The sequence below is a fragment of the Lissotriton vulgaris genome, chromosome 3_1 (genome assembly GCF_964263255.1).
Source record: "Lissotriton vulgaris chromosome 3_1, aLisVul1.2, whole genome shotgun sequence".
NCBI classification, from domain to species: Eukaryota; Metazoa; Chordata; class Amphibia; order Caudata; family Salamandridae; genus Lissotriton; species Lissotriton vulgaris.
The window spans coordinates 1,353,070,284-1,353,084,762 of record NC_141689.1 but is presented as its reverse complement, the minus strand read 5'-3'; the positions used below and the strand labels follow the sequence as shown (position 1 = coordinate 1,353,084,762).

Here is a 14,479-nt window from a genome sequence, read left to right as displayed (position 1 = left end):
AGCCCCCTCCTGCGCTGTATCCGTGGAGACAAGCCGCCGTCGAGTTGTACAGAGTGAGACGGAGTCAAAGTCTCTTCGGCATTTTCAGCGCTAACGGAGTTAACAGAGCTCTCTACAACCGGATAATCGGATCTTACGCTCCACCAGGTACCGAAACACACGGGGATTTTGCTTTCCTGCACACAAGCGCTACATTAAAAGACGGGTCCTCCGGGTCTTCTGCAGTAAGTAAAAACTCTGTGAATGAGCTGATTGAAAGCAGAGCTTACCGCATTTCCTTTAGCCAAACTTTGGCACACATGAGTGCTTCAGAGTCCGTTAGGAAGCTAAGAGGAAAGAGTGTAGCTAAGGACTTAGTGGGGGCCAGTGTATCTTGCAAAAAGAGAGTAAAGAGCGTAAAGAGCACATTGCAAAACATTGAAGAAGAGGCCGATAAGGAAGTTTCTGAGACAGGGAAAAGCCCACAATCAGATCAGGAAACATCCTCATATCTCTCTACTGAGGTTAAAGCAAAAAGGGGAAGGAAACGTTCTAAAGCAAAACCTTCGACAGCTCCTATTCCCAGAATAACCCCTTCTTTGCGTTCATATTTCAAGGTGATCCCTCAGATTTTGAACCTTGGGAAAGAGCAAGTCCAATCTAGCAGCAATATTTCCAAACTTGGTTTCGAGACCATGGAAAACAAAGAGTCAGCTATGCCACTCGAGACCCTAACCATTCTAGTCGAGAATCAAGCTGCTAGTATTGATCTGTCTCATACAACGCAAGTAGAGGAGAGCACCTTGGAAGAGCTTGAGGCAGAGAGCCCAGAGCTTGAAAATATAGCGGATCAAGTCACAATAGCTGCTGAAAATGTAAAGGTAGTAGATGATTTATTATTATCCAATTCTCCAGCAGTTGGAAGGAATGATTCTGTCAAGAACCCTACTACCAACATTGAAGATAATTTTGAGGCTGGGATATTCTCAGAAGCTTCTTTGAGCACTCCTCAAGAATTAAGTGACGCGGTTGTTTCAGGTGTAGAGACAATATCTGTAGCATCAGTACAAACAATGTTTGCGGCATTATCTGCAGAGATTAAACAAGGCTTTGCTGAGTCAGCCTCTAACCAGAGAGAGATAAGGAGCTTTTGCGAGTCTCTTGATGAGAGATTAGGTAACCTAACGTTAAGAACTCAAGCTTTAGAGGAGACAGTGGGCCAAATATCAATGAGAGCAGAGGGCACCACGAAGGACATCGCAAAACTAAGGAAAGAAGATCAAGCCCTCTCTGAAAGAATGGAGATTTTAGAAAACAATGCAAGGCGGAGTAACATACGCATTTTGAATATTCCTGAGGGAAGTGAAGGTGTGGATATTAAGAGTTACATAACTACTTTACTAAAAGAAACACTGAATCTTTCTCAATCCATTGAGGAGCTAGCAGCGGATATTCAGCGCATACACCGAGATCCTTTCAGACGTAACATCCAGCGGGCCAAGCCTAGGAAAATCCTCGTAAACTTTCATACCTACTCTTTGAAAGAACAAATTTTGAATCAGGCACTTAAGCTTAAGTCACAAACATACAAAGGCTATAACTTTCAGATTCGCTCAGATCTGTCCCGCTTTACCTTGGATAAACAATGGGAGCTAGGGCAAAGGATGGACGCTTCCGTAAGCTAGGCGCGACAGTACAGATGGGTTTCCCTGCATCCCTTAAAATCATGTTAGATAATAAAATGCACAACATTAGATCAGTGCAAGCTGCAGATGATCTCTTATTGTCTTTTGGCAATAGGAAACAAAGAGTGTGATACTAAGATCTGTGGAAATAACCCCAATCACAATCAGCTGAATTAAGATCGTTAATGACTCTTGGATCTAAAGAACCCCCTTACAACTGTTGCATAGCTTTCTTGAGGTTCTATAGTGGAAAAGTCTAATAAAAAAAAAAAAAAAAAAAAAAAAGCCCATAAAGCTCATAAAGAGTAAACCTGGTAAAAAAAAAAGAGGAAAAAAACAGGGAATAAAAGGGGTGTAAATAAAGATAAGAAAAAAAAAATACACAAACACAAAAACTATACATAACAAAACTCGCATCTGAGTTAAACATAGAATATAATGGCGAGTCACACTTTAGATATTAAAGGCACGCGGTGACGAGATGGGGAAGAGCTAGGGGCACTTACTTCCGGAAGTTTTCCGGTTGGTGAGTACGGGGTTTTCCCAGGGTGGGAGTTGGGGAGGGAACGGGGGGTAAGGGGGCACAATTACATTTCCAGAAAAGAGTTCCAATCGTTTTGTGTAAATAATTTTCTCAACATTATGTTTTCTTCTCATCTTAAGTTACATAGTAATAATTTGCTTGAATTGTCCAGTTTCTTCTTCTTACAGTCAGCCCTAATATTTGACTTTACATCACAACTTAATGAGTAAATAAAAAATATTATCCTGGAATGTTAATGGTCTCTGCACCAAACCACGTGCTAACAAAATTATGCAGTATCTTCGAGATTTCGATGCGGGGATCATTATCCTCCAGGAAACTCACTTAATCGAGAGTGAGATACTCGATCTTGTTCGGAGGAATAGATGGATAGAATCAGCAATCTCAACAACACAAGGTTCTAATACACGGGGGGTCTCGATCTTATTAAAAAAATCCGTCATATTTAAACTAACACAGCAGAAAGTAGACACCGGAGGGAGATGGGCTATTGCAGCAATAGAATTAGGAGACACTAAGTTAACACTTGTAGGATATTATGGCCCCAATATAGATGACCCCTCTGTATTGGAAACCCTTTTTAGCCATTTGCTTAGTTTCCCAGACCCTGTGATTATAGCAGGAGATTTCAACATAACTTTAAATCCACTCCTGGATAAATCCCCTAATAGTAGGCAGAAAACCATTTCTAAATCCAGAAACTGTCTGCTAGGTTTAATGAACCAATATGACTACATAGATATTTGGCGATTTAAAGAGGGTCAAAAGCAAGAATTCTCGTTCAGAAATTGGAAATATAGACACAGATCCAGAATTGATTTCATTCTCACAAGTAGAGCTCTAGCTGAAAACATCACCTCAATAAAGTACAATCCAATACATCTCTCCGATCATTCTGCAGTTGAGTTAGAACTAAAACTGGCTACGACACCTCTCACTAGAATATGGTCTTTTGACAGATCTCTTCTTTCTTCAATAGAGGATATTACATTTTTACAATCAGACAAGATACTTCTTCAGTACCAATAAGGATACAGCCCCCATGGGAATAATTTGGGACGCGTTTAAGAGTACACTAAGAGGTCTCATTAAAAATAAAGTAGTGCACCGTGCCAGACAATATACAGACGAAGTAACCTCTATTGAAAGAAATATTTTGACAGTACAAATCGATATAGATAACACCGCTCCTATAGATAATCAAACCCTTGCCGTTAAACAAGCAGAATTGAATAGGTTGAAGCTTTTATTGTCAGCAGTTCTGGAGAAGCGGGTTATTCAGAGATGGGAGGCAAGTAAACTTTCGCATTTCCAATATGGGGAGGGGGCAGGAAAGCTACTTGCCTGGAAAACAAAATCTGATTGGGTCCGTAACAACATTTGTTCAGTCACATCAGCGCAGGGCACCGTTTCCAGGGATGAGGAAATTAGAGCAGTTTTCAGGAATTTTTTTGAGTCTATATACGGTACCAAGACGATCTTAAGCCCAATCAGAGTGACATAATTAATTGGCTTGAGGGTATATCTCTTCAGTCCTTAACAACAGAACAATCCTGCTCTTTAGACGGGGAAATAACCATACTAGAGGTTGAGGAGGCCATAAAGAAAGCAAAGAGTGGAAAGGCGGTAGGTACTGATGGGATACCTTGCGAGATTTACAAAAAACTTATCTCGGAGGTTTCACCAGTGCTGGCCACTTTGTTTAATCAAATTCTTAGAGAGGGCGAATTACCACCAGAGTCATGGAATAATGCCTCTATAACCCTCATCCTGAAGCCTGGTAAACCCGCCTCTGACTGTGGCTCATACAGGCCCATCTCTATATTAAATGCCGACTACAAAATTTTTACATCTATATTAGCTAATCGGCTCGGTCGGGTGGCTCCTGATATAGCTTTGAACCAAAAGGGGTTTATAAAAGGGAGACAGCTTGGTGAACTTACATATGAATTGATCGGCTCAATGGATATTGCTATAAAGGAGGAAATTCCACTGGTTGTTCTTACTCTGGACGCTACCAAGGCCTTCGATAGGGTGAACTGGTTGTACCTATCGGAGGCTTTGAAGAGGTTCAACGTTGGGGATAGATTTCGGAGGACGATAGAGCTTCTGTATCGTAATCCATCTGCCTCATTGCTAATTAATGGTGGCTTGACAGAGCCCTTCAAGGTCATGAGAGGAACCAGACAGGGCTGTCCCCTGTCCCCCCTTCTTTTTGACATATATATAGAACCATTTGCTCAGACTCTTAGGGACAACAGACTCATTAAAACTTTTATTTTTGGTGGCTGGGATAAGAAGGTGGCACTTTATGCAGATGATATTATGATTTTTTCCACAAGTTATGAAGAGGCATACCCTGAGATAATTGAACAGGCCCTTACATTTGGGAAAGTGTCAGGGTATGAAATTAATGCCCTCAAGACAGAGTCAATGTCCTGAAATTGTAATAGAACTAATAACAATGGGACATCTAAAAGTCAAATTCGCTATCTGGGGGTGAACATAGTTAAGGACATCAACGCGATTGCTTCCCTCAACTTTAATAAAGTGGCTGCAGAGTGCCGGAAACTCATGAGAGACTGGTCTCACCTTCCACTTTCTGTTCTGGGTAAACTTAATTTGGTGAAGATGAGCATTTTACCGAAAGTTTCTTTCTTATTTAACACAATACCACTTTATTTTGATCCAAAATTAATTTCCAAACTACAGAGTGCGATTACCAGCTTTATTTGGAACAATAAAAGTGCCAGAATCTCGTGGAAAAAAATTAGGCGTCGTAGGGAGAAGGGTGGGCTTGCTGGCCCTGACCTTCAAATATACGCATGGGCGTTCCAGTTATCGCATATGCGTATCTTGCTTAAAACACCTATATCTACAGGGATGGGCCCTCTTTTCTCAATATTACTGGAATGCGAAGGAGTTAATCATGCCGGTTTCTTGCTTAAGTTTGGTGATCCCAAATTCTTTAAAAAGATAAAACTGAAAGTTCTAAAAGGGTTTGTATCCACTTGGTATAAAATTAGGCAAGCGATAAAGATCGGCTACTTTTCTGCGAAGGCTCCGATATGGAACCTACCCGTTCCTCCCTTATGGACAATAGACGCCCTTAACAATCCGTTAATAGAAGGCGGTATCCATTGTTGGGACGACCTGTTTATGGACGGGTCTTTACTCCCATGGGATTATCTTAGTAATAAAGTAGGTCCTGGGTTGTCAAGATTTAAATATATCCAGATTACCAGCTGGGTACAGTCATATAAAGATCAGCCACTGAGACGAAACAAACAACCTATAGGCGGCTTCAGCGACCTGGTAACTTGTTTATTAGACAGCCCAGTGGCTAAAAAAGAAATCTCGTGTTGGTATAATAAACTAATAGACGAAATGGATGTCAGTTTTCAGTTACCGACTATATTGTGGGCAGAATTAATGCCAGGCTTAGATGTGGAAGAGCTCTGGACCGCTTCTTGTTCATTGCTATGGGAGTTAGTTAAACCTTCGTGGCTTCGTAGGAACCACCTTTTTACCATACATAGGGCATAATATTCTCCCTACAAGTTAAGTAAATTCTCATTAACAGGTCCAGTTAAATGTCCAAGATGCGGGTTAATTGCAGCCACGGATACACATATGTTTTTAGAATGCCCAAATCTATCAGAATTTTGGGAGGCTATTAAAAATAAGCTATCACAATCTTTGGGTGAACATGTCACTATAGACCTCGCTCTTGTTATTTTTGGTCTGAGAAATAAAATCTGCAACGCAGCAACCAGACTGATATTTTATTCCATACTTGCTGCACGTAGGGAGATATGCAGACATTGGAAAGATGTTCAACCACCTACAGTGCATGAATGGCGAACATCACTCCTTCAAATTTCCAAACTTGATCTAGCCAGGACAGGAAATTCGAATAGCAGAGCGTTTTGGGCAATGCTTGGATAATCGTGACCACACCTGGTCCTATGATTAATGTGTGCATTGCCTATCCCGGCTAACAAGATTAACAGTCTTGATACCAAAGGGGTCTCGATAAATCGGGCACTATCAACTGAGGTATCATCCCAAGCTGGTTTAAGATTGGTCACAGTATATAGTGCTGATGGGAACTGGCCTCGTTTCGCGGCTTCTAATTTCCCCTACCAGCTATAAGCTGAGTTGGCACAATACATGACTAGTCGGTCTATCGCTCTGTGGTGGTTTTCTCCTTGGTTTTGGTAGATTGGAGCTACGCACACAAATGAGGATAAATAAAAATAAAAAAATAAAAAAAAGAGACAGACCCCCCGAACCCCTACTCCGTGAACAACCCCAAGCCCAGTCATCCCCTCTGGCCCCACTAACCACGGGGAACATCTGAGGGCCACCAGACGCCCGGGAGCATGCCGGCTTGGGAGTTGACCCAGAGTTCCCCCTAGACGACACCACGGACGCAACAGTAGTGTGTAGCTACTCCCCTTCTCATGCATCCCCGGCTCTGCACCCACGCCCCATCGGGCAACTACACTTACCCTGACAACAGACGTCCGACAGAACCACAGTCAGAACCCCCCCCCCCGACACTCTACTTCCCCTGTTGTTGATTCCCCACAGTTGAGAATAGTTGAAAGTTAGACCGGCAGACAGCCCGGACACGGTTATACATTGGGAACACATATGGCAATGATAGCTCCAAAAAGACTCTGTGATACGCCAACATTACTAACCCCACCTAGTATGCCTACAGTGATAACCCATACCCGACTACAAGTTACTATCGGAAAAGGCCCGACGATGCGGTAGGAATGCTCCCATCGCCATTTACTGAGGGGTGACTCACTGTCACCTCTCCGATACACCATGATGTCCCTAGGACAGGTCGCACACTGGGCACACAAGGCTTTCGACGCATGGAGAAAGAAAACCTATGGTCACGAGACATGCAATTTTACTTCTTTGATGTACGACTGTAGTAATATATTGCGATCTATTGTTTTGATATTTGATGATTCAGACCCAATAAACAAATTTAAACAAAAAAAAAAAGAGGAACATGTGTTGAAACTTTTACAGTACCAACATTGACGATAAGTAACTGACATGACTCAAAAGTAATCCAACACTGATTTATAAAAATAGAGCTTTTTTTATATCATTTTAGACTCCAGAATGAAGTATGTAAGGTTTTCTTAACAGGAGTTATAGTTCAATTCAATTCAATCAGCTTTATTTGATTAAAAAGGTAATCATAAAAGCACAATACAATGTTGGAGACAAGATATACAACATTAGTTTATAAAAATCCATAAAATAGTAGTGCAAGTCATATCCAATAGAATACAAAATGTGAATTACATCATGATTGAATTTCTACAGGAGTTATAGAATTTACAGTGATAATAAAATCAATTCTTTGAAGAGCTGTCACACTGTATCATTGCGGTGGGAAAAGTCTGAGGTGACACTCGGTCACTTGTGGGGTGAGTTCCACAGAACGCACTTGGAGTTAAGGTCTTGCGGGTCCACAGACCAAGCATCGACAGTCAGAATACTTTACCTTGCTCAGGGAGTCCTGGTGCAGAGGTGACTTGGGTGTCCGTGGTGCTGAATGGGAGCCACGGGCGCCTATTAAGCAGTCCTTAGCAAACTGATTCTTGCAGGTCAAGTTCACAGGAACCCTTTAAGGGTGAAGCTTGGAGGAGGCCCAAGGCCAGAAATCACCAGGCAGAACAGCTGTACCCAACTTGGGAGTATCAAGTGCAGAGGTGCACCTGGCTATCCATGGTGCTGACGGGGACTGCAGGAGCTGCCTTTACCAGGCTTGCCAACGCAGACAGGTTTGGGATGCAAATACTCAACAACTGCACTACAGAAGGAGAAGGTTGATGGAGCAAGGGATTCCCTCATCTTGGAGCGTCATGTAAAGGAGTTAGTAGTCAGCAAGACCACCAATAAAGCTTGGTCACTGCAAATACAGCAGTGAAGCGAATCTTTTTCCACAATCCGGGGAAAGCTGTAGAGGACAGACTCTCTGAGTTTCAGGACTACACTTTCCAGAAGGCATTTGGCTGGTTACCTTTGGGATGGTGGACAGTCTTTCTTTGGTACTTGGAAGTGTGGTTTGTGCCTGCCAACAGCAGTGGACTAGTACCTCTAGTCCTAGGGAGTCCTGGTGACGTTTTTGGGTCTCAGAGGGGTTCATCTTCCTTTTGGAACAGGTCTCTGGTCATGGACAAGTCGTAGTCCAGCGGGGGCAGAGGGCTGCCACAGGTGCAGTACTTTGCACCTCTTGTTTGTGGAGTCCTGTCTTGTGCTAAAAGGGTCTCTTCTTTGTACTCTTCTTCATCAGAGCAGATCTGGAGTTCTGGTGTCAGGGGTGCCCCTTAAATCTTGAATTTAGGGGGTGAGGGATAGTAGCAAAGGCTACTAATCCTGCGGCTAATCTGCCCCTGAGGTGACAACATCTGGGGGGGGGGGGTGTATGTCACCAAGCTACCCAGAATCCACTATTCTTAGATCTTGTCAAGATGGCACGGGCCACTGGGGGACAAGTCAATTATGTATCAGAGGCAGTGAAGTCTTTGAGCCTCACAGCCCTGGTGAGTCTTTCAGTGGACATCCTGGGAGGTCTTCCTGCCTAGACCTTTTGTCTCACGTCCTCTAGGAGTGATACCACTAACCAGCAGGAGGTTAGACTGCTGTCTTGGTGATAAATGAGTTAGGAAGCCTGCAAAGGCGTAAGGGGACTTCGTATCTTGTTGGGCCTCCTCTAAGGAAGCCATCTGGTGCATGCCAGCTCACCCTCGACACAAGAATTGCGTCAGGGTTGAAAAAGCACACTGTTTGATATCAAACACAACTAAATTTGGTGATACCATCACAGAACTGGCTATCTCTGTTTGGTCAGGTAGCCAGTCCACGTTAACCTATGGACCACCGTTAACTTACAGCAACCTTGAATGGCAAGGCTACTGTAGAGATATATATGTCTGTACATATATGCCTTCACCTTTTGATACAATGCACCCTGCCTCCTGGCTTTTTAGGAGGCCTACCTTAGGAGTGACTTACATATACCAAGGCAGTGAAGCGACTCTGCACATGTGAGCAGGGAAGCTGCTTTTGCAGGCTGAGATAGCAGCTATGCAGACTCTAGTTTTGCTTGCTTCGCACAGGATGGCACAATTAGTGCTGCAGCCCTGGTGACCCCTTTAACTCCCTTGCCCTAGGTACCACTAGTACCATATACTAGGGACTTACAAGGAGGGTTAAAGCTTTGTGCCAATCGGGTGTGCCAATTCACATTACCTATTTGAGGAAAAGAGCACTGGCACAAAGGCCTGGTTAGCAGGTCAAGTGCACTTCCAGTACCAAAACCCACAGCATCTAGAGCAAAAAGTGTGTGTGGGGGGGGGGGGGGGGGGGGTGTGAAAATCCAAAAAGGGCACTCTGCTACATGACACCCCCCTCCCCAAATGAAAGGAGATCAGCACTAACCTCCCTCTTGGTAGTTCTCATTGTCTAAGTGGGAGTACCTGGAAAGGTCATCTGCACTGGCCTGGTCAGTCCCTGGTTTGTGTTCCACTACAAAGGTCCATTCCCTGCAGGTAAATGGACCACCTCAACAATTTGGGGTTCTCTCCTCTCGTCTGCATTAACCACCTGAGAGGCCTGTGGTTGGTTTGAACTTTGAAGTGAATCCTCAACAGGTATGGCCTCAGCTTCTTCAGGGACCAAACCACAGCAAAGTCTTCCTTCTCAATGACACTCCAACGCTGCTCTCTAGGGAGAAGACACCTGATAATGTATGCTACTGGCTGATCCTGGTCCTCATCGTTGGTTTGTGACAACAATGGCCCTATCCCATGTTCAGAATCGTCTGTTTGAACAATGACCTGTTTACCATAGTCAGATGCTTTTAAGACAGGTGCCAAGCACATGGCTGCTTACAAGGTTTTAAAGGCATTTTGACAACCTGTGGTTGAAATGATCTTCGTTGGCTGCTCCGTTGAGGTAATCTCAGTGAGAAGGGCAACAATGGTATCATACCCCTTCACAAACCTCCTACAGTATCCAGTCAGGCTGAGTAATGTCCTGGCCTAGGTCTGTGTCTTGGGTGGCTCCCCGTCCAGAAAAGTCTGGATCTTGGGTTGGAGAGGTCTCACTTTGCCTCAACCTACAAGGTGGCCCAAGTAGACAACAGAACTTTGCCCAATCTGGCACTACTGGGCTTGATTGTGACGTCTGCCTGCTGCAAAACATCTCTCAGGTGGACTAGGTGATCCTCCCAGGCAGAGCTAAAGGCGACAATATCATCCAGTTCCCAAAAAATTGTGTCTAGACCCAAAAGTGTGTGTGTGTGTGGGGAGGGGTGATGATCCAAAAAAGGGCACTTTCCTACAGTAATATTTGGTGGCCGCAAACCCTTCACCCTCAAATAGGGCAAATGCCAGGATGTCTACATAGTTCAAGGTCACCTTCCTTACAATGTTTGATAACCCCTAACACAATCGTTAAAAAAAATGGGCGGATAATTTTAATTTGGTGATGATTACTTTTTATAATGATGATTTTTTGGGATAAGGATAATATACATTTTTGTACTCTATTTGAATTTTTAGACAATTCGCCCCCCTTGACCGCAAAGGTAGCAAATAGCTACCTGTTGGGGGCCGAATGTAATGCCAAATTGGGAGGTGGGGCTTTGTTTTTGACTAGAGACGTTTTTTAAGGATTTACTCGAGCAAGGGGAAATTCGCCCAGGACCCTAGTGGGATAATTTTATTTAATTACATTTGTGCAACGCCCAGGAGTTATTAGGACCTAGTGCATCGTCCACCTCAACTTATGGTGGACATGGATCTAGCTCAAATCTAGACTAAGAAATCTGAGCCACCATGTTTTACTGGTAGATGTTCTCAGGAGTATTTGTAGTGATCATAATGTGCTGACCAGAAGTGGAGGCCGTCAATATTCTTTGCTCGCTGCTAAACACTGCAACTTCCTCCCACCCCATCTTCGCGCCAAACCCAACCATCATTCCTTCCGTAGATCCCTTAAAACACTGCTGTTTCCTTAATGTGTTATGACCATCTGCCTCTGCTAACTTCAAGCGCTGGGAGACCTCCGGGTACCCATGCGCCATACAAATACCACTCAATTTCAATTTCAATTTCAATTATAACTCTGGCCAGGTAAAAACTCTCTGGGGTTATGTTATATGTACCACTAAAGAACATGGAACGACTTTCCTGGGATAACACGCAGATCTTCTGGTTAATTGCCTATCTTGATTAAGTCCAACCTTCAACTTGTGTCACTGCCTCTCATTGGAAGATATATCAGATGTAGTTTGGGCTTTTGTTGGGTTGGGCTCCAAAACAAATTAATTGCTTACAAAGCCAATAAGATGTGGTAGGAGAGATCCTACTAGTTGGTTTGACAGTGTGTGTAATTTGGCTAATTGAAGACTATTTAAGGCATTGAGAAGAGTGCCAAGTCACAGGGAAGTAATTTCCCAGTGTCAATATTTTATAAACAATCCCAAACTAAAAGGAGAAATGAGCTAATGGCAGCAGCCTTGGTAAGTATGGCAGGCAGCCAATTCTACTAGAGGCTTAAGAAACTCTAGCCTGGCAGTGATCATCAAACCTAACAGGTGGATAGACCATATTTAAAAGAGCTTTAGTTTTCTGGGCAGCAACAATGAGAACTCAGAGGATTTTCCTCCAATATTTCCCCTGTCTATTGTATTTAAATTAGATTAGAACTGTTAAATGCTATATTTTCAGTCATTATTAAATATCTCTCCAACAAATTCCCGATCCACACGGGGCCCAAATGGACTTTTATAAGGAGACACTTGAGCTTTAGGCTCCTTTAATGACGAAAAAAGTATCAATTCTGCCTGCAGAATTGAGCTCCGCTGTCTTAGAGTTCAGCCATTTTAGTCTCTATTTTTAAAAAGGGTAAACAATTTGATTCTCATTTCTTTCGTCCAAATTCATTGTTAGTTTTGATAATTAAAAAAATTAATTGAGTGGTCCTGGATAGATTATCGTTGTGGACTACAGAGCACAATATACTATCTGAGGTCAGCAGTAGGGACGATTTAGCAAAAATTTACGTCTTTGAGTCCGTAAGTTTATTACTGCTATTTGACACCACTACACTTGGCCTTTATGGACCTGTCATGGGCCTTCAACATCATTAATAGATTAACGTTTTGCTCACTGTTACTTGTCAGAGGTCTAAATAAATAACTGGTGGTTTCCCTTTAGGCCCTGGATCATAATTTATCAGCTTGGGTTAAATTTGGGGATAAAAGAAAATTAACCAGATGATTTTGTCTAGCCTGGGTCATACGACAAGGGTGCGTATTGGCTCGGATCTTGTTCTTGTTAACCTTGAGGGGAGGCTTATGGAGAAAAGGCAGGATACACCAACGGTTAATAATAAACCCATGCCTTTCCTCCATTAATTCCGATAGCACGGTTCTTGTAGCACGTACTCCAAATACCCAGAAAAAATTAATTGATGCTTTTGTTTACTTCATTGAAAAGTTGAATCTTGATACCAACTACAGTAAAATGTTTAATATAGAATGTGTAAGTAAATATTTGAAGCCCTTTTTGTATTGTCAAAAGCCACTCCTTAGAGATGGTCTATCATTTCTCTTATCTGGTACCCATCTTTGGTTCCGGTGGACGTGTGACTTTTATTTGTTAAATAGGAAGCAGCATTTCGTTGGTAGGCTTACTTTTTAATTTGACCGCCAATATGGGCAATAAACTGATTACTCTGCTGATGGAAATTTGCAGTAGAAAACATATTCCAGTGCTGACTTATTTATGGTGCCAATATTTGGGGATAAAGGGAAGTGAGCAGCCTTCAGATGGAAGAAAGTCTTTTTTTTCGGCCTCTTTTGGGTGCTCCCTCTGCAGTTCAAATATAGGAAAGCCATTAAATCCTGTTTAAACAGTAACCTGCACCAAGATCCTCATAGATAGCATAATTTGAACTGCAGGAGGAACATCCAAAAGACGCAAAAAAAACAAGATTTTCGTCCAACTGTAGGCTACTACTTGCCTTTATGCCTGAATACTGGCACCATAAGTCAGCACCAGACGAGGAATCCGTTTGAGTTGTGTCCTGGACCAGATTTCTTTTTCTTCAAATGCAAGGAAGGACATGCCCACACCCATCCCATCCCTACTCTACGCAGATGATGCTGTGTTAAAGTCCCACAACCCTAACGGACTGAGGATTTTAATCAGCAGTTTTGTCACCTTCATGGATGGTCTAGATCTGGACATTATCACTACCAAAACCAAGAATATGGTCTACGGCTCTAGATCTAAAAAAGGAAGGATCTTTACTGATCGAAGGCAGACGTATAAAAAGGGGTTTAGACTTCACCCTATTTGGGGGATGTTTTTAACCAGAAATCCGTCTGGTTGCCTTGTATAGCAAACCTGTGTCTCCAGTTTAACCAAGCAGTGGGAGTTCTGTTACCTTCGCCCAGAGAGTGGGCAACAAACCAGTCCAGCCCCTATTTGCAGTTTTTTCAGCGTAAATGTCTTACGATTTTAATGTAAGGTGCCAGGGTGTGGGGGATGATAGAGAGAATGCTTCTATCCAGGCAGATAAGAAACACTTCTGTCATCGGCTCCTCTGCCTTCCACCCTTCACCCCACATTTTTACCTCCACGAGGAGCTGGGCATAATCTATTTCTCAGATTTTGATCAGGGTGGCTTCGCCTGTCCTCAGTGTCTCTACTTGTGCTAATAAGTCTACTTCCCTGAATAAAATGGTCATACTTGATAGTCTGGGTTGCGATAAGGGCTTTACCATTCCTAGGCGGAATTAGGTAAAGGCCATGTACCAAGGCTTTTGGTTGGGAGGGTATGTTTTCATCTCCTTCACCAAAGCTTATTTATATCCCTAAAGTTAAACAACTTCACTTTTTTGAGATCTGTATAGCCCTCCAGGGAGCAGGAACAGTTAAGTAAACCAAGCCTAAGAGAGTATGCAATTAATCAAACAATGCCATTTTTCGACCACTAGTTGTGCTGGGTTTGTATCCCTAGATTAGGGACCATAAGATCTCTGCTCTGCTTTTCCCTGGGTCAATATGATACTAGCTCTGCTTTAGTTTGTCCCTTTGATGAGTATGGGGTGCAATCTCTTGAGCACTTTGTTTTCTTTTGCAAATATTACGTACTGTAGAACCTATTTTAAATATGTACGGATTTCGACAACGCAAGCCAGCCTTGTTTTTCTATGATA

General features: G+C 42.9%; 1 protein-coding gene across 1 annotated transcript in view; it reads right to left on the bottom strand.

The window, feature by feature from the left end:
* Positions 1-14,479, bottom strand: part of DNAH6 (dynein axonemal heavy chain 6) — a 2,460,712-nt gene that overhangs the window by 2,302,473 nt on the left and 143,760 nt on the right. The window lies entirely within an intron of this gene.